General features: G+C 40.5%; 1 long non-coding RNA gene across 1 annotated transcript in view; it reads left to right on the forward strand.

The window, feature by feature from the left end:
- The first annotated feature begins 3,662 nt into the window (after positions 1 to 3,662).
- LOC135309466 (uncharacterized) overlaps positions 3,663 to 24,022 on the forward strand; it is a 197,053-nt gene continuing 176,693 nt past the window's right edge. Inside the window, exon 1 of the long non-coding RNA XR_010369730.1 lies at positions 3,663 to 3,837. This is a non-coding gene — a long non-coding RNA (uncharacterized LOC135309466). The remainder of the gene's footprint in view (positions 3,838 to 24,022) is intronic.

The following is a 24,022-nucleotide window of genomic DNA, read 5'->3' on the forward strand; positions in this document are numbered from 1 at the left end:
AGCCAGCCTTTGATGTTTGCAGCTGTAAATACAAGGCAAACAAAGTGAAAGATCTCTTTAATTCCAGCTTCAGGGCCTATTGCATGATCCAGAGTTTGCTCTTTTCTCCTTTTGTTCAGAAGCAGGAACCACTGCAGGCCAGGCTCAGGCTCTGGTGCCCTTGCAGGCTGTGAGCAGTGAGGTTCTGGGAGCTGCTTGCTGCAGGGTCCCAGTTTCTTTTCAGCTGTCCCCAGTTTCTCCCATGTGTGCAGGACAGCCACTAAATAACCCATTGGGAAGATGGCTGTGGATAAATTTACTGTCCCAGAAAACAGAGTCCCAAGAATCCCAGCAGCCTTCCTCAGCAAAGGCAATGCTTATGTAACTCTAATGCATTAGTTCAGGGCTTGGATTGCCCTGTTCTGGTTTAAATTGGAGCTTCATGTGAAGATAGGAGCTACCCATTTGCAATTTTGTTTCTAGTTTTACATAGTACATATGATTATTTTTGTTCTGTTTCCACAATGTCCAGCACACCGACACTCTCCAAATCCCCAGCTCACTACAACCACTGATGAGAGTCTGTGTGTGTATCCTCAGTTCTGGACTGCATCCACGGTGATGGTTTACATTCCATCAGTCTGGAGAATCCATTCCTATCTGCTTTGAACAAATTGTGGGTGAATTGAAATAGCTGCTTCCAGCAGCATTTCCTGGAAAAGTGCTTACAATGACAACAGAGCTAATAGCAGAGGGCTTAGCTGATTCCTGCCCCTGACATGGTATTTTATTTGCACTAAAAGCACAGATCCTGTGATACCAGCCTAGCACTGGGTCAGCTGTGCTGATGTCAGTGTAAGCCCTAAGATTTATGGCTCACATTTACTGAGCAGAGAGGCTTTGATTGTTTAAGACTTGGCCTTTCCCCAGCTGTTTGTTTTTCCAAGTGCAGAGTCAGGCCAGGCTCCTGTGGCTGAGGCAGGTGCCTGTGCCAGCAGTGCCATCTGTGAGAGCTGCACCCAGCCCTCCACCTGCATCCCACTTCCCTGTGTTTGCACTTCCAGCCCCTCTGACCCCTCTGGTCTGCTGTGTCCTCGTGTCAGGAAAGCTGCTCTGCCTCTTCATCCCTCTTAGTGCCAGTTACTGCCAGATCCTCCATAAGGGAGCAGCCTCACAGCACTCAAGCTCGTCCTAAATATTAAGAGGACTTGTATGTCAGTCCTTTGGATCTCTCTCTCACTGTTGAAACTTGGATTGTCTGTCAGCACTGGATCATGGTGTGTCTCCAAGGGCGAAGAGCACGAGAGATGCTGGCCATCCTCTCTGCCTTGGGGCACCACTGCTTTGGGAAGGTATATATATATATCTATATATATTTACACAAATGGTGTGTATTCAGGTCTACCCGAAGAAATGTCAGGCTAGAAACATTCATGCTGCTGTTTGGAAGAAAAATAAAAACAACTGGGAAAGTTTTAACGGAAAATAAAGAAATTCAGGAAAGTTCTTACACCTGAATAGCCACTTCTATCTGGCTTAAAAAAATGCAAATGTTGATGTAGCATCCAGGATAAAGCAAAATTAAGGCTTTTGTTTAATGTGTGATTGTTGAGACCTGCAAGGCAAGATGTGCATATTGTTTATGAAAAGACAAGCACTCTAATGGGCTTCAAAGGTTCTTAGATATGCTGTAGTGTCTCTGGACTACAGTCAACATCATGTTTTTGCTGGTTTTGAGGTTATGTCTTTTTGGGAAGAAAAAGGAACAGAGAAAGCAATCTAGGAGACTGCAAAAAAAATAATGGTGTTCACCAGACCTCTTTGATATGCGTGTCAGAAAGGCTCCAGGAAATTAAGCTTTTGCTTCCCATCCAGCTCCCTTCTGGCTGGGAAGCCCTGACTGTGAAGTACAACTGTTGTCCTGCTGAGATAAAAATCACCATATCTCTTTCAGTGTCAGATGGAGCCTCATACCAGGCACAGCTCTGAAACCGGGCAATCAAAGTAGATTCCTTTTCAAATCTGAAAACTCAATCTCCAAAATGTCAGCTTTCTTTTAAGCCTGCAGTGTTTTCCATCAGCTGTAACTCTGCCATTCCAATTCACACACATGCTTAGGACACATGGAAAGCAGAAGAGGGAAGGAAACAAGGAGCAAAGCAAAGCTGAGCACATCCCTTCTGTTTTCTCTCTGGCACTGCAGAATGGGCTGTGTTCACAAGGACACAAGCAGGTCCTTATGCACCTAATTCAATTCTCAAAGGAATTTGTGCAGGTAACTGTTTTATAGTAAACATTTCTTTTCTTTAGCTGTGACTACACAACAAATGATAACACGAAATCAAACATGACACCCTACCTGCAGGACTTGACTCTGACAGATGGAGCTGGGTTTAAATAGCGCCATGTTGCCAGTTCCAATAAAGCAAAATCCACAAAAGTTAAAAGCTAATGGGAGAACTAAAAATGTTTGGTACTTGGAAATAGGCCAGAAAAGGTGGGAGCAAATAGCATGCAGGAGAAAACTCTTACATGGAGATGAAAGGAAAAAGCTGGTCACCAGAGCAGAGCACCAGAAGGACTGATAAATGTATTTCTGAAGTACTGAAACTTGATATTATCAAAGAAAGCTCAAATGTTTCAAGACAAGCATGGTCAAGGTGCAGATGTATTTAGATTGCTTTATAGGTAAAAGTGGCACTTCCAAGATTATTTTTAAGTCTGAACAGAAGTTTTACTGAAAATAGCATCTCTTTTTGGTGAAGTTTAAGATCACCTTCTGTTGTTCATCAACACAGCTCCACTGAAGCCATAATATAAATTGCCAATTATATTCAGTGAGGATCTCAAAATCTGCAGCAAGTCTGATAACCCTGGGAGTGGCTTTGATTCTCCTGTACTAATGGTGAATTTAAATAATTAAGAACTTCCACAAGTTTAGTTATAAGCCTGTTTTGGAAATATGAATTGCTCAGACTTGACAACTTCTGCCTTTGTTACAGTATTTACTGTCCTGCTTAAGGTATCAGTTTCCAGTCCTTGGCAATTTCAGCTTCTTTTAAGCTCTTGGGTTTGTGAAGAAACTTGAAAGTAGGTATTGATTGAACCTTGAAAATGGAAAAAAAATAATCAGAAGGCAAAGAGTAAAAAATTGCAATTTTTAATTGAAATCTCATGGTTCTGAAGCTTCCAACTCAGGATTGCTAAATTCTTTGGGCTAGCGACCCTGGCACATTGCTCAGGATAGCTGAGTGAGTAGTGCTTGTTCAACAGGAATAGCCAAAGCTTCTCCTCTATTAAAATCTCAAAATACAAACTGTACAGACTACTAATTGCATACTTTTCTTCCCCAAGTGCGTGAAATTAAGTGATATCAATTCCAAGCACACAGAGAACAGAGCAAAGAACTTCTGCTCTTCACCAGCTGTAAAATTTAAATTTAAACTTCTCTTGAGCACACTGGCAAATCTTTGTATCCTCATGTGTGGCTGGTATGAGGATTCAGGTTATGACACTGTGCTGCTGAGTGCACAACCATGAGGCAGAAATTGTAATCCTATAGATTAAATGCATGTGAGGTGTCTCTGGTGTGCAGCCCCAGGGACAGCTGGAGTCCCTCAAGGCAAATTGCCTTGGAAAATTGGTATCACCTGGAATGGGATGGAGCAAATGGCCAAGGATCACTGCAGGAAGGGAGATTTGCAGGGAGGCATGCAGGATAAAGGGTTGGGTTTAGACCAACAGTGTTTGAGGTACGACTGGATTTACAGTGCTCTCCAAGAACTGTGGGTGATTTTCTAATAATCTGTGTTAATAAGGAGTGTGAAGGATGCTGGTTATTGAGCTGCCTGCTGCAAGGTAAGGAATATGTCTTCTGCTGGATGTCACGAGCTACCTTGTCCATTTGTAAAATGTCTGTTTTAGTGTTTATTTCTATTTCTGGAGCTCAGAAGTGGAATAAAGTAGATTCTGTGTTAGTGATTGAGGTGTAAGAATATGGTGAGCCAAATGCCCTCAAGCAGGGACTAAAGGATTTAGCAGGGATGCTAGAACAGCTGAGTACTGTATAATGCATCAATAGGTTGTGAAGGAAACTACTTAACCAAGAGACCCAGGGGCTTCCAGGCTGTGCCAAGGGGGTCTGGATTCTGTAAAGAAGATTTTCTTTGGATCCCATGAAATTAATGGGTGTGGGAAATTCCTTTGTGAATTGTTGTGCCTTTTGAATTGATGGTCTTGAGGCAGAGCCTCAGCATGGGTTCCCCTCTCTTTTCTGGTATCTGCTTGTCTCTGCCTTGCCTTGACTAGCAGTCCAAGTGGGAATTTACACACCAAGGGACCAAGGCAGAGCAAGGAAATCAGTGGAGTAAGGTGATTTTTACCAGTTGACCTATAAAAGTAACAGTTAAACTCTTCTGCTGACCTGTGTGTGTAGCAGTAGCACAGTAACATCTTTCATTGTATTCAGTCTAGTATCTTCCTTCTGTTGGTTTTGCCTTGCATTGATCTGCATATTTTTTTATTATTGTTTTGTAATTAAAAGTATTGGAGGAGCTGGTGTTTCAGCAGGTATAATGGTGTTTTTTAGCTCTATTAGATAACTTTAATAAAAAAAGCCATTTTTGTGTAGTGGCATGCCAGAGAGACAATGGTGAACAGCACAATTTTACTGTAACCATTTAGCAGAAACCAGTGTAAAATGCACTGTATAATCTTCTAGCCACGTCTTGCCAAAAGCTGGCACAGACCTACCATCTTGAAAGCCTCTCTTGTAGCAGTTCATATGTTACAGCTTATTATTAAACTTGATTTTTTTTCTTTCAGAATTATTACGTAGATTAATTTGTTCCTTTCACCTCAATAGTAAAACTAATAAAACTATTTTCTTGGACAAAATAAAAGATATTACACCTTTTAAATTACCTATGACTTTGTGTTCTCCCACAGGAGTTCTTCCTTTTATTTGTACAAACTATCAAATAATTGAGGCCCGATTTCTGCTTTTATTTCTTTCCCCAACAGCTATTTTACCTTTGCTTTACTAAAGTCTTTTCTTATAACGGGTCTTCCAAGATTTATTGCAATAGAAATTACTAATTCTGAAAGCTGCTATTACTGGTAGCTGTAAGCACAGGAGCTGTATTGTCCCAAATACTAAGATGCAGTGAAGAAATAACAAGTACTTGGGTTTCTGTGACTTTCTGGCAACTCCATCACTGACTTGAACGCTATTTTTCCCTAATACTTCTGTCTAGGAATGCTGTTACCACATTCTGATCTTTATTGAATTTTTGTCTCCTTTTGGTTCAAGTATTATTTTCTAATTTCTTCTGCTGCTGTTTATCTCAGTGTGCTTGGTTAAAGGCTGTGCATATGACATAAATATGTACTCAGGAGATGCAGTCTCTCTTAGTAGATTAAAGGCTGCCTTTAGGTAATGATATTTTCTTAGTGGGTCCCCTGTCAGCTCCTCTTATTGCTGTTTTGCAGCTGTCCTTCATATGCACTGAAGTGCCATAAATTTATTTTTAAATAGTGGGGCTCCATTTGCAGATTGTATCCCAGTGCTGGTTTTCCCCTTTGGTCCTCCCTGCTGTGTGGCCTGCAGACATTTGCTCTGGCACTGGGGGATGGCTCCTGGGGGTGTCTGTGCTGCTGGGCTGGTCTCTGATGTGGCAGGGGAGCTGCTCTCCATTAGGTGCCAACTTTGGATTTAAAGGCTCACTTCTGAAGATTTGAGTATCTTGTTACAGAAAAGAAGCACCCATCTAATTTAGTACCTCAAAATATGGCTCAAGTCTTTCAGTTTTGCAGGGAGCTTATTTGAAACCTGTCTGCTCAGTCCCAGCTGAACACCTGATTGTGAACAACTGTGCTGGAAGTTGAATTCTGGAGCTGTGTGCTTTTTTTTTTTCCCCCCCTTTGAGCTGTTATGGCTTTCATTACAATATCTGTGCACATCTCTGTGGGCAGGTTTGCTGGGCACAGATTGATGCTTGCTCTCCCTGACAGGACAGCTGGGGAAAGGCACCTGCAGGGGAGTATTGATCTCCAGGACTTGCCTCGTGCTCAGCCGTGCTCTTGGCAGAATTTCAGCTTCCGATTACTGCACTTCATATTTTTATTCTTTGGGGACATATAGCAACTGAAGGAAGGAAAACAGAGGATTTTGTGAACTAAATGGTCTTTACTCACTGACAAAGTTCTGGGGATATGGCTAAAGTGAGTTATCTGTGCTCCGTTCCCCAGCTCTGCTCGTGGGGATTCCTGCTGCTCCTTGCAGGAACCCCTCGAGCCTGTGCTGCTGCTGCTCCCTCTGAGCTTGCTGGGATCTGCTGGCAATGGTGTCTGTTGCTCAGTAAGCTAAGCTCACTTTCTTCCAGGCTCTTTTTGAACTTAGAGCTGACTTTCAATAAAAAGTTTTAACTCCTTGGTTTCAGCCTATCTTTCTCTGTTGCCTCAGTGCAAGGAAGCAGAGCAGATGTGATTTCTTTCAGTTTATTCCCCTTTATTTTAAATCACTCTCCTTAAAGCAAGTTTGCTATGATAATGGCTATCAGCAGCTTCTGGCCTGGATGATGTAGCATGTATTACACTGTGGAGCTGATTGATGAATATTTCACTTCATAATCAATGTGAGAAATCTGCCCATTTAAAGCTTTTAACATCAGCTTGATAGTCTGATATTTTCTAAACAGTCAAGATTTGCATTTGTAAATAGCTGTTATGGAACAAATTCAAATAGGAAAATTTGGTATGACTCTTTTTGCCCTGAAGTGTGGAGGGTAAGTCAATACACTTGAGAGTTTATTCAGACTTAATAAATCTGAAGCATGAACAAGTGCAGGAATATTTCTGGAGCAGTCTGATCTGAGTAAGGGATATCAATGGAATCAAGGTAATATGGGAATAATTTCTCATATGTAGAATAAGTTTTTAAAACTGAACTTCACCTGTTAATTTGGAATTGTCTAAGAGTCTGTGTATTTGTGATGGCACCTACAGGTACTCTTTGGCAAGGAGAACCTTGTAGACCACTAAAGCAATTGCTCAGGACAAAAATCTCAGCTCAAACAGAGCAATGTTGTCCAAGAGTGAAGGTTTTCTGTCTGGGAGGAATTTTCAGTCAGACCAGAGCACTGTAGGTAAAACAGAGTTTTTATGATCTCCTCACTTTTAATAAACAGTTCTTCAAGTTGCTCAGGTTGTGTTAACTAATTAATTCTTTGCACTGTCAGTAAAATCAAACTATAGGATAACTTAATTCATGCTTATGGGGAAGTTTTTCCCTTGCCTGTTCCCATGATGTAACTTCTCAACTGGGAGCAGCTGCCTGTTCCATCCTTTGCTTCACAAACTTATTGTTGAGGTTATCCTTGATGGAATCTGATCCCACCTGACACTGATTACCTTGTAGATGAAAAAATTGAAGAAATCTTGTAGAAGTAGTTTATTTTGAGGCTTTTTTTTTCTTCTCTAGCTTTTATTTTCCATTGCAATGCAAGTTGATATTTGCATCTTTGCAGAACCTCATACTTGATGCTCACAATGTAAGTGCAAGAGTTACCATTTATTAAGCAGATGCTTTTGGATGAAGAGACCTTTCACCATTTCTAACAAGAAGCTGTTGGTTTAAGCTTGTACCAAATAAAGTTGGCTCTTGTGTCCCTTGGTTAATGTGAGAACCAATCTAAGCCCTGATGTAACACATGCAATGGAGAAAATACAGCCTGTGTCACCTGAGAAACCAGTTCATAAAGGTGTCTTGCCACCAGGGTTTTGGGAGTTGTCAGTCTTTGCAGAATTTAGCTGGGAAGTTGTCCTCAAAAAATATTAAAAAGTTAGAAAACAAAATGTGCTGTTAAACATGGGTTGCAGAAAATGGATATTTTAAATGAATGATGATACATTGCAGAGATTAGCGATGGCACAGGAGAGTTCTGGGGAAATAATGAGCTGTCTAAATGGTCAGGAAGAAATTTACCTTCATTCTGTCACCTCAGATGCGCAGGAGAGAAAAGTGAAATAATTTATGACAAGGCTATGTACCTCTTAACACTGTAATATATCAGACTTGTGATGTTGTGGCACCAATCACCAAAAAGTTCTAGGGTTGTGTCATAAATTAGATTGTGCTGTGTCTGATTGGGCTTTTGTGCTTTACTCACATCAAAAGGCAATTACATTTTGTGCAAACTTAATCTTACTGGTGTAATGGCACATGTAAAATAGGCCTTGTAATTTGTCCTTTATTAATACTGTGTAGAGAGGCTTTCTGAAAATGGGAGACAACTAATTATATTGTTTCTTAGGTAGTGGGGGTGCCCCCCAGGATTTAGTCTTAAATTAAATGTACATGTAAAAAATGTATTTTGAACTTAAAGGCTGCATCTGTACTACTTACAGGGATTATTTTAACAGTCTGTATAAATGCCTAAATGATCTCAGCAAGCTCAGAGCTCAGCAGGTTCTACCACAAAACTGTGGTGAGCACCAAAATCAAATCTGTTTCCACAGGGACCAGGGGGAATGGCTTTAAACTGCAAGAGAAGAGGTTTAGGTTAGATGTTAGAGAGAAATTCTCACACTGAGAGTGATGAGGCACAGGTTGTACAGGAAGTTGTGGATGCTCCATCCCTGCAAGTGCTCAAGGCCAGGTTGGATGGGGCTCTGAGCAACCTGGTCTAGTGAAATGTGTTCCTTCCTGTGGGAGAGGGATTGGAACTTTTTTATCTTTAACATGCCTTCCAACCCAAACCATTCTATGATCTTTTTCAATATTCCTTTTCCCTTGGTAATGAAATAAACTTGGCAACCACCAAAACTTCCCAAAATTTAGGTTAATGAAGCTTCTTGGCAGAACAAATCTAAAAGGAATGATGAAAAAGAAAAGGTCTCTACACAAGAAATTAATGAGTAGAGAGCAGCAGGAACAGGGTCCAGCTCAGCAGCCCAGAAGGCAAAGCCAAGTCTACTGAAGGAATGGTGAATATTTGCTGGTACAGGCTGGGAGCTCCAACACAAACACAGTGGGTATCAGTGTGATGGTGACAAATGCAGCAGAAGGATGAGTTAGGAGAGGTGTTTCCATAGGTTGGATACTAGGAAAAGTTTTTTCACAGAGAGGGTGATAAAGTACTGGAATGGCCTGCCCAGGGAGGTGGTGGAGTCGCCATCCCTGGAAGTGTTTAAAAAAAGACTGGATGTGGCACTCAGTGCCGTGGTTTACTTGAGGTCTTAGAGCTGGGCTGGACTCAATAATTTTGAAGGTTTCTTCCAACCCAGTGATTCTGTGAGGGTTTGGGATGCTCTGGTCCCTGGTCAAGGCTCTGCAGGAGCACAGTGCAGGATGTGGCTCTCGGCATCCGTTGCCGAGTCAGGTTTGAAGGCTGCAAGATTGCCCCTTGACTATTTTTCTTTTTTTTTTGTGCCTGACTGTACATTTACACTTCTGCTTTTAGAATATGATTAAAACGTCATAAATGAACATGAGTGCTTAAATTAAAGGGTACTCTTGGCACTGAACAAAGTTATGAACAGTCTGGGAATGTGTGTGGGCAGGTTTCAGGATGAGATTGGGAAAAATGCTTATTGAAATACACTCAAGTAGGAGTATGGGGAGAGAAAACTGGAGGTTATAGAGGAGTTATGTGGTGCTGGTTGTAATAATAATAACAAAGTGAGGTAGCATATAGCTTGTGCTTAATTTGGCTTGTTAATGGGCATGTCTGTGTGAAAAGAGGCTAAAGAATGTGTTGTTTCCAAAAGTCTGTAATGAGGAAACTGCTTAAAAAAGGCTGAGGAAAAAAAATAGCATAATTGACATGTCTTCTGTGGTTGGGGTTGATGATTACTTCAGCGATTGAACAGATATGACAGGTCTCAGTTCTGCACTCCTACTGCTAATCATTTAAGCTAATTTTACCAGCTGGAAGGTGCAACTATTTTTTTGTTTAATTTTTTTTTTGTTAATGGCAAATTCTATAGCTAAATTCTTTGTAGAAAGCTTATTTTCTAGTAAATGTTTCCTAGTGAATGACTTTGTTTTACCCCTTTTCCTTTGGAAAAGGGGTGAAACAAATTATTTCCAAAACTTTTAAATGGGAGGGAAGTTTGTGTTGTGTTTGGTTTGGGGACTTTTAGCAGGGAGGAGGGGAAGTGGGATGGTTTTTTTTTGGTTTTTTTTTTTTTTTAAATATATAATATCTTTCTATGTCTGTTAAATATAATCCTAGCTATTTTTCATTACTTACTGTGCTCTGAATAACTGCAGTTCAGACACTGATTTCAATTTGCAGGTAGTACACATTTGACTGAAGCTTACTATTTTTAGAGGATATACATGTCACATCCTGTAGTGAAATTGAGCTTGATATTAGTTCAAGCCTAATATCAAGCTGAATGGAATTAGTTGAAGTGTCAAAAGCCACACATTTATTCTGTGCAGAAAAGGTAGTGGTGATTAGTCATGTTATGTCAGCTGCAGCAGTTGGACGGGAAAGAGAAATGATTTAAATACATGCTGAAAAAGAAGATAGCACTGCTTTTCCCATTAAACTGTTTGCAGGACTGATGCATGAAAACATTTACTTGTTTTTCCAGTACTCAGAGTTGTTGTCCACCTACAATAGCTGAGAGACAAGTGATATGATGTGTGGCATTATATCTTTACCCCACTGATGTGTACTTTGCATTTCTAAGCCATTTTCTATCCAGAGCTTTAGAGCCGAGTTCCCTTTACAACATCATGTCAGTATCACAGGCAGGGTTCTTACCAAAACTCTGAAGAAAATCAGTGGTTTGGGCCTTTTTGAGGCAACAGAAGTGAGCTGAGGTCTTCAGATCCAGTTTTAGTTTTGTGGCTCTAGTCTTGCCTCAAGAAATGCCCATGCCTAGGCTACAAGTATTGTTTGGCTGAATATATCCACATTTGGATCTACAGGAACAGAGTAGCAACCAGGGTGTTATTGGTCTGCAAGCTCAGCCAAAAAGGATTGTGTGGTTAGAACTGGGCAGAGCTCATGGCCTTGAGCTGTCAAAAAGCTTCATTCCTCTGCTTACCAACATTGCTCCTCAGGAGTCAAAGCTAAGAGAATGTTGGATTAGTTCACATTTATTTCATCCATGGGGCTGCTGAGTAAGGAAAAAAAAAATAGGGGGAAAAAATAGTTAAATGATGATTTTGAGGGCCACAGGTGGACACAAGCTAAAATTGGGAGAAACTGCTTTTAAACAACAGGCTTTTGGAAAAGAATAGGACTAAAGGTATCTCCTGGTCTCTCCACTTCTTCCTGTGTGACAACCCTTTGTGTCTTAGAACATCCAGATCTGGTTTAGGTGTACATTGGGAAAAGACCTGTCTTTGCCAAAGACCTCTTGGTGTTCCAGCCCCTATCAGGGAAGGAAGAGGGGGGAATGAAAAGTGGAGACTCAAAAATAGAGCAGATCACAGTGTGAAATGAAGCTGCATATGAAATAATGGTAGCTGAAAACTGGCCTAGAAATTATGGTCAGGAGCAGCTAGACTTTGTGAATCCCTCTGGTTTTTAGTGTCCACCTACTGAATTAATAGAAGGATTTGACTTGCAACCTGTCCCATATCCACTGTCTGAGCTGGCTCTTTTCTTCTAGCCCATCTTGATTCTTGTTGGGACTCTTAAACCCAGCACACTTGGATAGAGAAAACATCAACAGGTGGTTTCCCTGACTCCAGCATCATTGGGCTGGGTTTTACACTCAATTCAATAAATGCTAAATTGGGTCAAATTCTACTTTGATGGAGTCAGTGGCAGATGCCATTTGGCTGTGATCTTCTCTGCACTCAGGCCACTTCATGCTCTTCTGGCATGGTAAAGGAGGAATGAATGACATGGTAACTCATTTTAGAGCCCCTCTATGCTGCCAGGGTGATACTGTGGGTTTAGAGTAAATGAAATTTCAGGCTAATTTGCTTTAGTGTCACTGAGCACCAGGGGCATGAGGTTGTTTGAGCTGAGTCAATGATGAGATGTTGTGTGAGGATGGGTTCCCAACAGGTTTTAGTTGCCCTGTGGCTGAAAGGACCCTCTGCAAGGAAGCAGGAAGGTAACAGAGCACTGTGCAGGTGAGGGGGAGGCGGGGATGAGCTCTCCTGAAGGCTGCAAACCAGCAGGCAAGTGACTGAAATCTGATGGAAATAATATCCATGACATAATGCCAGAGGGTGAAATTGGAAAGAAGTGACATCCCTTGGGACAGATTGAGAGGTAGAAAAAAATTTAACCTGTTTTCTAGGTAATACATGAATGGTTTGCTGAAGTGTGGTTGATGTGGTCTGAAGTTCTCTGCAGGCTTGTTAAGTGACTTTCCCTCCTGTTCCTGCAATAATAGCAACAAAGTCCCTCAGAATTTTCTTATTACAGAGGATTTATTCAAGATTTTGCATTTCCATCTGCAGTCTGAACCTCTTCAGTGGTTCACTGCCTCATGTGGTGTGTGAGGTACTTCAGAAGTAAGGTACTAAATCAAATAAACCATTTTATAGCTGTATTGCAGAGTTAAATGGGAGCGGCTTGCTGAGACATAACACATATTTTGTAAAAATAGCCAGAAACTTATTTCCTTTCAGTGGTTACAATTAAGGTTTTCTTTCAGAAGAAAGGTGGAAGAAAGGCTGCTCAATTATACAGAGGGCTGCAGAAATGCCATTGAATGAATCATTGAATCCTTTTAAGTACAATCCTCTTCCAGTTTTCCCCGTTTCAGAAATTTCCCATCTTACATGACACATCTGAGCATAACAGGGAAAGGTTGGTTAGAGCTTCTTTTGTGCTCCTTGTCAGTCTGTTCTTGAGAAATACTTGAACATAGAAGTGAACCCCCATGTACATCTGCATTTGCTTAATCCACATAGATGTGAATGTGTACGGTAATTTATTCAATATGGTTGTATTAATTCTGGTTTGTGGTGCACATTTTTGTCGTGGGGTTGCACTGTTGGTACTCTGTGCCTTGCATTCAGGATTTGGTCAACTATGGCTAGCACAGCTCTCTGAAAAGTAATACTAGAGGGTGTCTAGCATTCCGTTCTAGCAGAAGAAGTTTTTAGACCTCAGTGTCCATGAAGAGATAGTGGCTGACAGATTCGGTTTTAACCATGAAGGAAAAATGTTTTCCAAGCTGCAAACTAACCTGGGAGGTGTGACTGCTGTCCAAAAGGAAGGAATAAATTCATTTTACTCATAGGCTGCTGACCACACCAGAAGCCATGTCTGAAAATTGTGTACATCTAGAAATGGAATTTGTATCCAAGGCTGGTTTGCTACTTTTGCTAAATAGTGTCTGCTGTAGTTGTGGATTTTTTTTTTAAAGTGAGGAGTACATAAACATCATAACATGAATTGCTTGCAGAAAGAAAATTGGTTGCTGTTTTCCTACAAAACAGTTGTCTGTTTTGTTTATTATTCCTGTCACTGTCTATATTTAGCATTATAAAGTCTGCCTTTTGCACTACAGTAAATACTGAAGCCCTTATCTAATTTTTTATGTGATTTGCATATGTTACTGTGCAGTTTGTATCTGTTTAGTGAAACCATCTTAGTAGGTGTGCAGGGACTCTTGCTCATCTGATTATGTTTAAATCCTCTTTATTGACAGTTTCTAAATTTCAAAGAAAATATAAGTCATGTCTTAGCATAGTTAAGCTAAATTGGAATTTAATAAGAAAGTTTTAAAATGTGTTTATTTTGCGCTTCAATGCGTGTGCCCCAGTGCTAAATTTTAGCAGGTACTTGCATGCCTTTCTGGAGGGAGGAGTGTTTTATGTGTTGCATGAATTGAAGATTAGTGAAAAATTATATTCTGTGGAAGTATTCCTGTAAAAGCAAGACCAACATTTATGAGCCCTACATACAACATTGTCACTGGGGCTGTGTCTGAGTGTCCTTTGGTGTCTTTTTAAAAATACAGCAAATATAACAGACTCATTCTGGTACTTAATGGTGGCATCACAACACATACAGTCTGTCAGTCCAGGTACTTCCACTAGAGTTAGAAAGAAAAGGTTAAACTGTTGGTGGTGGACAAATAAGCTCTTTTAAAATCTTTTTTTGCTCTGTTTACCAGGGAAAGTTGCAGGAATTCTGCAGCTGTCCATCTCCTGAGAGGAGCAGCTCTTACTGGCAGACCTTTGGCCCCAGATGCCCTCATATTTTGCAGTGTTAGCTGGCATAATTCTTCTTCATCCCTCTTCATTGTAATTTGACTTCTGGGAAATTTGTTTAGTATTGATTTCACTTCATTTCTGTTAAAAGAAAAAACCTGAGAGTTCTGTGTAGCTGTCTGTAATAATGGAATATCCTCAATATCTGACTAATACAGCTGGGAAATATATTTTTGTTCTACAGCCAAAGCAATAAATGGGGAAGGATCAAGTCAGACTGTAATGAGAAAGAAACTTTTTAGGATATCTGATATATTGAACTTGAACTGATCAAAACAACTGCACAGAAAGCATTCTCTTTCATTTAACTTTCTTTTTCCAATAAAATTCTTAAAGGAAAAATACCAGGTAATCTACATGAAATCCTAGTTTAACCTTTTGGTATTTCTTCAAGCAAGCTGATCTTCTCTTAAGTACCAAAACACATTGAATATTAAGTTTTTTTCAGTGCTTTTCAGGAAGATGGGCTTGGAGATGTTGTCAGGAGCTTCAGCTGCAATCCTGGCAGGTGCTGTGGAGTCTTTGGCCACACTGCTCTGTATCACAGGGAAGCCAGGTAGAAAGAGACACCTGGATTCAAATGCAAGCTGTGGAGACCCCTGCCTGAGTGATGGGAATTAGGTGGCTGTGCTGCTCCCTGGCAGTGCAGGGATCATGGCAAACCCCTGTTTCTGGGAGAGATCCCATAGGAAAGGACTGACTTGTGTGCAGGAGCTCTGGTTCCTGGAGGTGCAGGGCTGAGCTCACAGCTTGAGCCATCACCACCTCAGGCCAGGTATCCTCCTGCAAAAGAATTCCCTGGTCTGGGTAGATGGCAGGCTGCTCTGTTGTGTTCTCTCATGATTTCTTCTTTGAGGAACTGGGGCCTGTGGGACACAGTAGAGGAGATCCTGAGTCACAGCCACGTGGAACAGATGTGATTGCACACAATGTGATGGAGCAGTAATGCCAGAGCACACAACTCTCAGAGCAGAAACAAGCTGCTTTTACTGTTCTCTTTTTGTTTTTAAATCTGATTTGTGTCATACTGTCATGATGCTTACCACTCCCTTTGTGTTTTGAACTAGATCAATGGGTTGGTTGTTGGGTCACAACAAAGGGCTTGACAGCCCAGGAAACAAATTCCTCATATATCCTCCCCTCTTCAAGTTTTGCCACAGAAGTTCTTCGCTGTGGAAGAAACTTTTTTATGTCTTTGTTACTGAGTAGTGTCAATGTCAAAATATCTGGAACAGATAAATAGGTATTTTATCTCTACATAGCTCGGCAGCAGCTTTGCTGCATTCAGCTTGTTTTCCTGGTAATAATTTGGTATATTACTGGGAGGACACTGCCATCTCTCCTAATAACAGCCCCTCCCTGTCTTTGACAAAAACCAGGCATCTGAGGAAGACCTCATTCAAGGAGGGCTGCCTGTTTGGGAGCAGCTGTAATAATTGCAGCAATAATACTAATAAAATCTTGCCTCAATGTCATAGCAGCCAGATGTGATTTTACTGAAGCAGAATTCCTAATTTCTATAGCAGGGAGCATATTTTCTATGTCTCCTTTACATGGAAGGCACAAGTGGAAGGTGATTACATCAGAAATCATCCATTTTGTCATGATACTGACTTTTATTTTCCATTGGGCCCTTTTAAGGTTTGTACTTTACAGTCTGTGTCAAAGACCAATTCTGGTCAAGACTTACTGCACACAGATGAGCTATAAACAGAGTTATGGAAAAGGGCACTCGAGGCCTCTGTAAACATACATCACACTGTGCTTCTGAAAAGCCTGGACCCCATGAGTTTCTCAGTCTCCAGTTTCATTACTGTACCTTCTGCTCTCCTTTCAAGTAACTCTCTAAATCTCTGCTTTGGGGCCTTGTGGTGCTGCACAGTGTGTGAACACCACTGCCCTTGTCTCTTCCCAAGCCATGGCTGTGCTGAGTGGCCATGGGGCACCAAGGCTGAGCATTTATCCACCACGGAGTTCTTCACACACCAGCACTGCTTTTAGGAGCAGTTGCTCTGAGCACACCTTACTGGCTTATACTGACAAATTATGAAGCTATTTTGGTTGGGTTTGTGATTTAGCTCTGGGAAGCAGGATCAGGAAAACATTAGTTGCTTTCTCTTGCTCATTTCCCTTGATGTCACAATCCTCTGATTATATATAGCATGGTAGAAGAAACCAATGCTTAGCTTTGCTTTAACTGTGAAATCATAATTAGTATTTTCAAATCAGCAAAGGTAGCACCAGTTGAGAGAACCTTTGTCTATTGGGATATTCTTGTCCTTCTGTGTCTGTCTCTCTCTCCAGTATTGGAGAAACACCCACTGTTTAAATTGCAAGTGTGTGAGAGCTCTTGCTGCATGGCACAGCTGACTGAGCAGGGTCAAGGCTGATGGGAGGGCTCAGGTTGCTTGTGGCCCCTTCTGTCTCTACACTCTATCTCAGAGACTGATCAAGTTCTGAAGTGTTTTGGTCAAAATGCTGAAAATTTTGTGTGTAAGGAAGCCCAGGGCTTGGAGGGAAGGGGGTAGATGGAATAACATGGTCATGATTTAAAAATCTGCTAATAAAGGTCACTTGAGGGAGGAGAGATGTCTGGTCCCTCAGTCTGGCTCACCACATACTGTTTCTGATTTGGTGATGCTTCTCAGGATGAGCTCCCCAGTGAGGCTTAAATTTGAGCTCAGTCTGTGTGCTGTCGAAGTTTAAGCTCCTGTTTTCACTGGGAGGTGGGGTTGGTAGATTTCACCCAGGTACTTCTTTTCCCAGCACCCCAAGATGGGAAAACACATGTAATAATTACACATTACTTATTAGGGTTAATGATATATATTGCCATTATGCATGATCACTGATCTTTCCTGTGTTTTGTGCTCTTTAATGTGAAAAATACCCCTCTCATTCCCTAGAATGTCTAGTTGGGATATCTTTGACATTTAGGCTTCTATGGAGGACTACTTTTACTCATATGGAATATAAATCACTCTGCTACTTGGTTTTTATTTTTCAAAAACTGTACAAGTATGAAAAAAGAGATTGAAATGCTGTTTTAAAAGGAGAGCTGTAGTTTTTTTATGATTCTCAGTGCTGCATTTCCACATGTGATTTTTTTTCTTATCCTGGTACATCACATTTATTACCCCTTGCTCATCCTTTCTGTTTTATGAACCATGAAAACTCTGAGGAGCACAGTGAGGGTTTGGTAGCTGTCAAGCAATGCTCTGTGGTATTTCACGTGGTGAGGGGCATCAGTATCATGCTTGGAAGATCAGCCTGATAAAGGGGACACAGAGTAGAAAGGTTGCACAGATGTTCTGGGACCTCAATTCTTGAATTTTGTCAACCAGGAGTTTGATTATATTCTGAAATCACTGAAGCAAAGAGTAAATATAAAGCTCTGTGACCAGAAATCCCTGCAGCAGATATATGCTGTGTGCTAAATCTCACAATTAAGTCATGGTGGTGTAAAATCTGCCTCCAAAGCATGGTCTGCAGAAGCTGGTGCTCACTTCTGTAATGGCCCAGCACCTCAAGCAGGAAGGTGGGATTGCTGCTCTGTGTCTGGAGCAGGAGAGCATCCCCTTCTCCTTCCACAGCTGCAGACACACTCTGTTGGCTCTGGACAACCTCTGTTGCTGTGCTTAATGTTGAGCATGGCACACACTGAATTTCTATGACTCAAGTGTGTCTGGTTTTTGTGTATTTGAAATTGTTGCTCATTTAACCATGACTAATAGATTGCTTGAGCACAGATCTCTGAAGAGAGGCTATTCAAGTAGAGAGCACACAAAAATCCTCATCTAATCAACCTACAACATATACACATCATCTACATCTGTGGTTGCATCTCCCCACACAGTCACCACTTGTTTGACAAAAAGATGTATGTAGGTTAAATTTTGGATTAAACAAATTGCAAAAGCAATGCTTTACTCAATCTGATCCAAACAAGAAGAGCCATACTGCTTGAGGGCTGTATATCAAATGTATGCTGCAACAGAGAAGGATAAACATTAATTTTCATTTGGCTTTTTGTGCCAAAACTGTTTGAGAGGTGAAGCATTAAAAAAAAGGTTGCTGTGATATATTAGTGCTGTGAGATACCTGACACTTGAAGTTAACTTTGCTGGGTCAAGATAATGCTGAGATTAAATGCTACTAATGCTTTCTGTTCTATCTGTCCAGTTTGCTGGTTGGCATTCCTGCTTTCCTGGACGAGAATATGGAAATCAAATTTACACTAAGTTGTGTGTAAGATGCTTAGAAGCATCTCTACAGTGGGGGGGAAAAATGGACAATTTCCTACAGCTAATGTTTAATCAAATTATTGGCTTTTCTCCTTCAAGAACCATCAAACACTGTGTTTGATCAAACCAGGTGTTCCTGATTATATTTTTGTTAAATAATTGTTAAAATGGAGCTTGAGAGTAAATTTCACTTTTTGAATAATTGAGAAAATTAGTTTTTGGGTGCTTGGATGTGTTCCTGTACCTAGTGGTGTCATGAAGGCTTTATCAGCTGTCTTCATCTGAGTGGAGGGGAGAGCTTGCTTTAAAAGGATGTGTCCTCTTCTACCTAAGGGTCAAGCAGGTGGCCATTTCATCTTCTCATGCGTTCCTGTGCTCACTGGTTGTTGCTCTTTTTGGGTTTACTCTCTGGGACAGGTTGAAGCTGCTCTGAACAGGGTTGTTTTTACCCATCATGGCTCTGCAACTGCTGAAATGCTCCCTGGATGCAGCCTGTGCTTATTTCTGCAAGAGTGGACAGCCTAAAATTCCAATTTCATGTGGAACCTTTCACTCCTTGAAAGGAATTTCTGTAAATTTGGGTTTTTTAATTGTTGTGTAGATAAAATATATTAAACTGTTTACAGCCACTTGCATCCCTTCAGTACGGGATAAGCTCATAAATGGTGCTGATGTTCCATGGTAGTTAGAAACAATGAAACTTAAAAGCACACATTTCTGTGCTGTTTTCCCCAATGTGAGAGTCATCTTCATTATGGATGCAGAGAAAGGACTTTTTTTCTCTAACAATTTTTCTATGTAATTTTTGCAATCTTTGTATTTTTATTTCTGAAGACCAGATAAGAATAATCAGCATGGTTCTTGTGCTCCACTTTCATTCCCTTAAGGAGATTTCACACTGAAGTTTCTCCAGTGCTTCACAATCTACTTGCTTCTTTGGATTAAAGACACCTGGCCTTCTAAATATTATATATAGTTCTTGCATGGGCATTTTTTATCTGCTTTCTGCCCTTGACAGTCAATGACACAGTACCAGTGCCATGTGTGGTTACAGTCATTGCTTTTGCTGTCTTAACAGCAAATGCTTCTCATTTTAAATGTCACCCTGGAAGGCCATGATTTGTTGTGAGGTGATTTAACACTCTGTTGTCCCTCTCTGTGACCAAGTCCCTCCATGAAGATGCCACCAACTTCTTATTTGGTGTGTGAGGACGTGCCTTGTTTACCTTTATCAATTACAGCCTTAGTGGTGTGATTTAGGGAACCATCTTAAGAGGAAAACGGTGTCAAAAGGTTTGTTTTGGGTCTGAGGTGTTTGTGTGGGTAAGAACAAACCCAGGGCAGCACAGCTGCAGGCTGGGGACATACTCTTCAAACCCTTTGGGAAGGTGTCAGCAGTGAAAGCCAAGGTCCTTGTGGAAGCCCAGAGACATTTCTGTTGGTCTGGGCTCTGTAAAACCCAAGCCTTGCTAGGCTCACCTTGCTGAGTGGCTATTCTGTGCACTTTTGTGGACAAGTGTCCTTCCTCTAGATAACACACTTTCTGTGGACAGTAAAGGAAGTAGTGTTGTGCATTTCCTATGTTTTTCTATGAATTTTTTTATCCAACTTGTATTTTGGTACTTTTTCAGCTTTCCTGGGCTTGTCCTGCTAATGTGAAATAAAATAACTGCAAATCACTTGCATTGCTAACAAACAGGAAAAACAAGGAAAAAGTGAAGCTAATTGGCATGAGATTTTAGTATTTTGGTAATTTTGAATTGTTTGTGATTGTAATACATTCTTGTAACCACAAGTACTTCTAATGATCTGAAGTGCTTTTGAAAAGGAAGGGACTCTGAGAGACCAGTCCCTATATGTAATTTAGTGACAAGAATAGAGTTGGCAAATTATCAGTTTACTTGGCTTAAAATAAAACCTTACATTATAGCATGACCTACTTGTATTCACTATGCCTTCTAATCTATACCCTCTATTCTCTTCTGAGTTTAAATTGCCTTAAAATTTGAGATGCTGAGAATGTCCTGAACTCTGCAGGAAATTGGCATGTTATTATTTTTGTTACTGTGAGGAAACAGGTTTTTTATTTGTTGTTGGATTTTTTTGTTTTTTTTTTTTTTTGAGGGAAAGGTTAAAAAACACCTCCAAGAAACCCTTGTTTTCCCTCCCATCTCAGGAACTGCCCCAAAACCACCAGAAAGTAGTTTTTTAATGTTGATTGGACAGTAGCTAGCAAGTTTTGATCCCTCATGTTGCAGGACTCGGTGTCCCCAGCAGAAGCCAAGGGACACACCTGGCCCATCCCTGGGAGCAGGGGATGGCTGAGAGGCACCAGGGAGGGCTGAGGTTCCAAGGGACTGCTCTCTCTGGGGGATGTAAGAGACAATCCAGAATTTGGGGGTAATTAGGAGTGCTGTGACTGTGAGGTTAACAGATTGGAATGGAAGACAGGGCCCATCTTTGGGGGAGGAAAGAGCAGTTTGGCAGCTGTTACTGCACATTAGATGATTCTGCCTGTGTGTGGAACATGAAACGGGGAGGATCTCAGGAGGAACTAATGCACTTACTAATGGAAAATTGTGTTATTTCCAAACCAGACAGATCAGAGATAAGAAAATGGGCCATTGTTAAAAAATCAACTCCTGTGACTGTGCCTAATCTCCTACTTACTACTAAACTAGATCCAAATGTCTGAGATTAAATTTCAGTGTCTGTGCTGCCACTAAAATTAGTGCTTGAATATGGCTCATAAGTTTGACCTGAATACATCTACACACTTTTCAATCTAAACTATGTAATAAATATGTAATTAATTTGTAAATACTAAATAACCCTTTCTTTTCTAATTTCTATTTTAGTTATTAAATTATTTCATTTCATGAAAGTGCTGCTTGTGATGTTTGCAATAGGTTTGTTCATATAAATGCATAGTTCTTTATTTTTCTTTTTGACTACTTGGTGCTGCTTTTGATGACTATTTTCTGCTTTTCAAGAGAAAAAGAAAAAAATTGTTGCAGAGCTGTGGTGGGAATCATGAAATCAGAACCATGTAATGCCTTTAGTCTGCTGTCAATTAGTCACTGATACAAACCTGTGATGAATCCCAAGGCACCATTTCCCTGTTGAGTCTAATAAAATTCAGTTTGTGCAAGCCTGCGGATGCCCCTGCTGGTCTAGGGGAATAACAAAGGATGTCAAACTAAGTGAGAAATTGGGAAAAGGAAAAGAAGTAACCTGAAAATGAAACCAAAAAGCCTTGAGAAAGATGTATTTGCAGTGGAATGTAACTGACTTTAGAGGCAGGAGTTATTTAATGAGCCTGAAGTTTAGTACAAGCTCGTGGTGGTAGACTCTGTTTGCAGTTCATATATCATACTGAGAGGTGTTGCCTCGTGTTGAGGAGAGACAGGAAACAGCTTGGCAAGGCTGGGAAATACTGCTGAGCATTCCACATGAATAAAAATACCTTATTTTTATTTATAAATATCTTTAATAAAACCTTGTAACATAAGGTGGATCCTCAAGCAAGGCAAGCCTGGGTGTTTTGCAGAAGCTCTTGGGAGATCACAGTGCAGGTGAGAGTGTTTTCCAGGAGAGCTGCCTTAGGGAGGCAGAGCAGTGGGGAGCCTCGAGTGTCCCATGGGCTTGAGAATTCCTGGCCTGAGAGCTTTGCTGCTTCCTGGCTTGAGGGGACACAGCCACAGATGCAGGAGCTCTGAGCAAGGAGCTAACAAGGCCAGGGGATAAGAGCACTCAGCTCTGGTAACATTCAAAATCAATGCTGTTTTCCCCCCTAAGACAATCTATGTGGCTGTCCTCATTCCTGAGTTGGTAATCAACACAAAGAAATAATTTGAAAAATGGAATTTCAGTTGGGAGTCCTTTCCTTTCACTTGTGACCACAAGTCATAGGAGATGTTCTGGGATGTCTTTGCTTACTGCTCCAATTGTTTGAGGCTGAAGGAACACACATATTCTTCACATTCCTCTCCTGATTGCATCCTTTTATAGGGAGGTAGATATTTTCGTTATTCCCCTATACACAGAGATCTTATTGAAAATTACAAAGAAGAAAAACTTGGATCCCTCTAAAGAATTTAAATTAAGAGTCAAGTTTTGTTGGGCTGGGTAAAGTGTGGCACAGGGTGAAAGGTAAGCTTTTTTTTTTTGTCTGACAATAGACAATAGGGTGTGTAATTCCATCCTGATTTACATGACATGAAAGTTTAGAGGTATAGAGCTATCTATTTTTTTCCCTGAAAAAAAGGTCCAATAGTCATCAAAAGTCAAATTTATATGGCCATACCTTTGACTCTGGCAGGAGCTGGCTGACAGACAATATCATAACCTCAGCTATTTTGTCATTTGAGAAAATGCTAAGGGGATATTGAAAGCCATGAATAGAATTTGGCCACAAATCACTCCAGAAATGAAGCTCTGACTCTGTTTTGAGGAAAATATGTTGAATGCTGGCATCCTGTATCCTCCCTCATTTGGCCAGAAATCCTCAGTGTTTATTGAGGGTGAAATTCATCTGTGTGCTGTGAACTATGTGCTCTAAAGAAAGCTTCAGCACATTTGTAATGTTGGATATTTCATATGCTGGCTTTCCTGCTTAAGGATGAATTTCTCCTTGAAATGAAATGAAGACTGAGAGCACATAAGGCAAAATAATGATAGGATGAAATAAAACTGGTCTATCAGAAGAAATGGCACAGAAATCCAATTTGGGACAGTAAAATGGGTATAGATATTATTTTCCATTGTATGCTATTTCACACAAAATATGGTTACAACAGGAAATCAATGGAAAATAAAAATTACATATAAGACAAACAGCTGAAAACCAAGAGGCTCTACTTTCCCATTCAAATTGTAAGGTAAATGCAGCAGAGGGATAACATATGGGTTTCATATCTTTAGATAGCTGTGGATTTGCTGATGCACTATCTCCAGTTTAATTCATGTGCTTCCTTTGGTGGTGTGTTGCCTGTCTCATTCTGTGGTGAATGCAGACAAATGTTCCTCATAAATATTTTGTAATGTTATATCTGTCTGTAATTTCTTCCCTGAAGACATTTATGTTTCATGGCATCAGACCTTTTCCATATCTGTTTCATCCTGGTTCTTGCACCATCACTGTACTTCCTTGTGTCACCACTGTTTATCCTCTTCTGCTGCCCCACAGATCAGGGGGCTGCCCTTAAACCAATTTGTGCCCCTGTGTCTCTTCAACTCCTCAGCTACAAATCAACAATTTCTGTGAAATAGCTGTAGAAATACAAATCTGATTAGAGTATGAGATGTACTTTTCTCTTATTTTAAACAGAAATGGCCAAAGTACTTAAATTTAAAAAAAACCAAAAAAACACACTATGGTACTTTTTTTGCAAATTAGAAACTGAGGTTGGGTCATTAGTGGTTGTTCCCATGAAGAGAAATAATGTTCAAATGTTAGTGGAGTCTTGCTGCTAAACCCCAAAATTCATTGTAGATAAAAGGAGATTATTTAGTATCATTTTGCACACACACAAAAATAGCAACTTTCAGGGACTTGAATACATAAGGAAAAAACTGAAATTTGATTAATAAATAGTAC

The sequence above is a fragment of the Passer domesticus genome, chromosome 10 (assembly GCF_036417665.1).
Source record: "Passer domesticus isolate bPasDom1 chromosome 10, bPasDom1.hap1, whole genome shotgun sequence".
NCBI lineage: Eukaryota > Metazoa > Chordata > Aves > Passeriformes > Passeridae > Passer > Passer domesticus.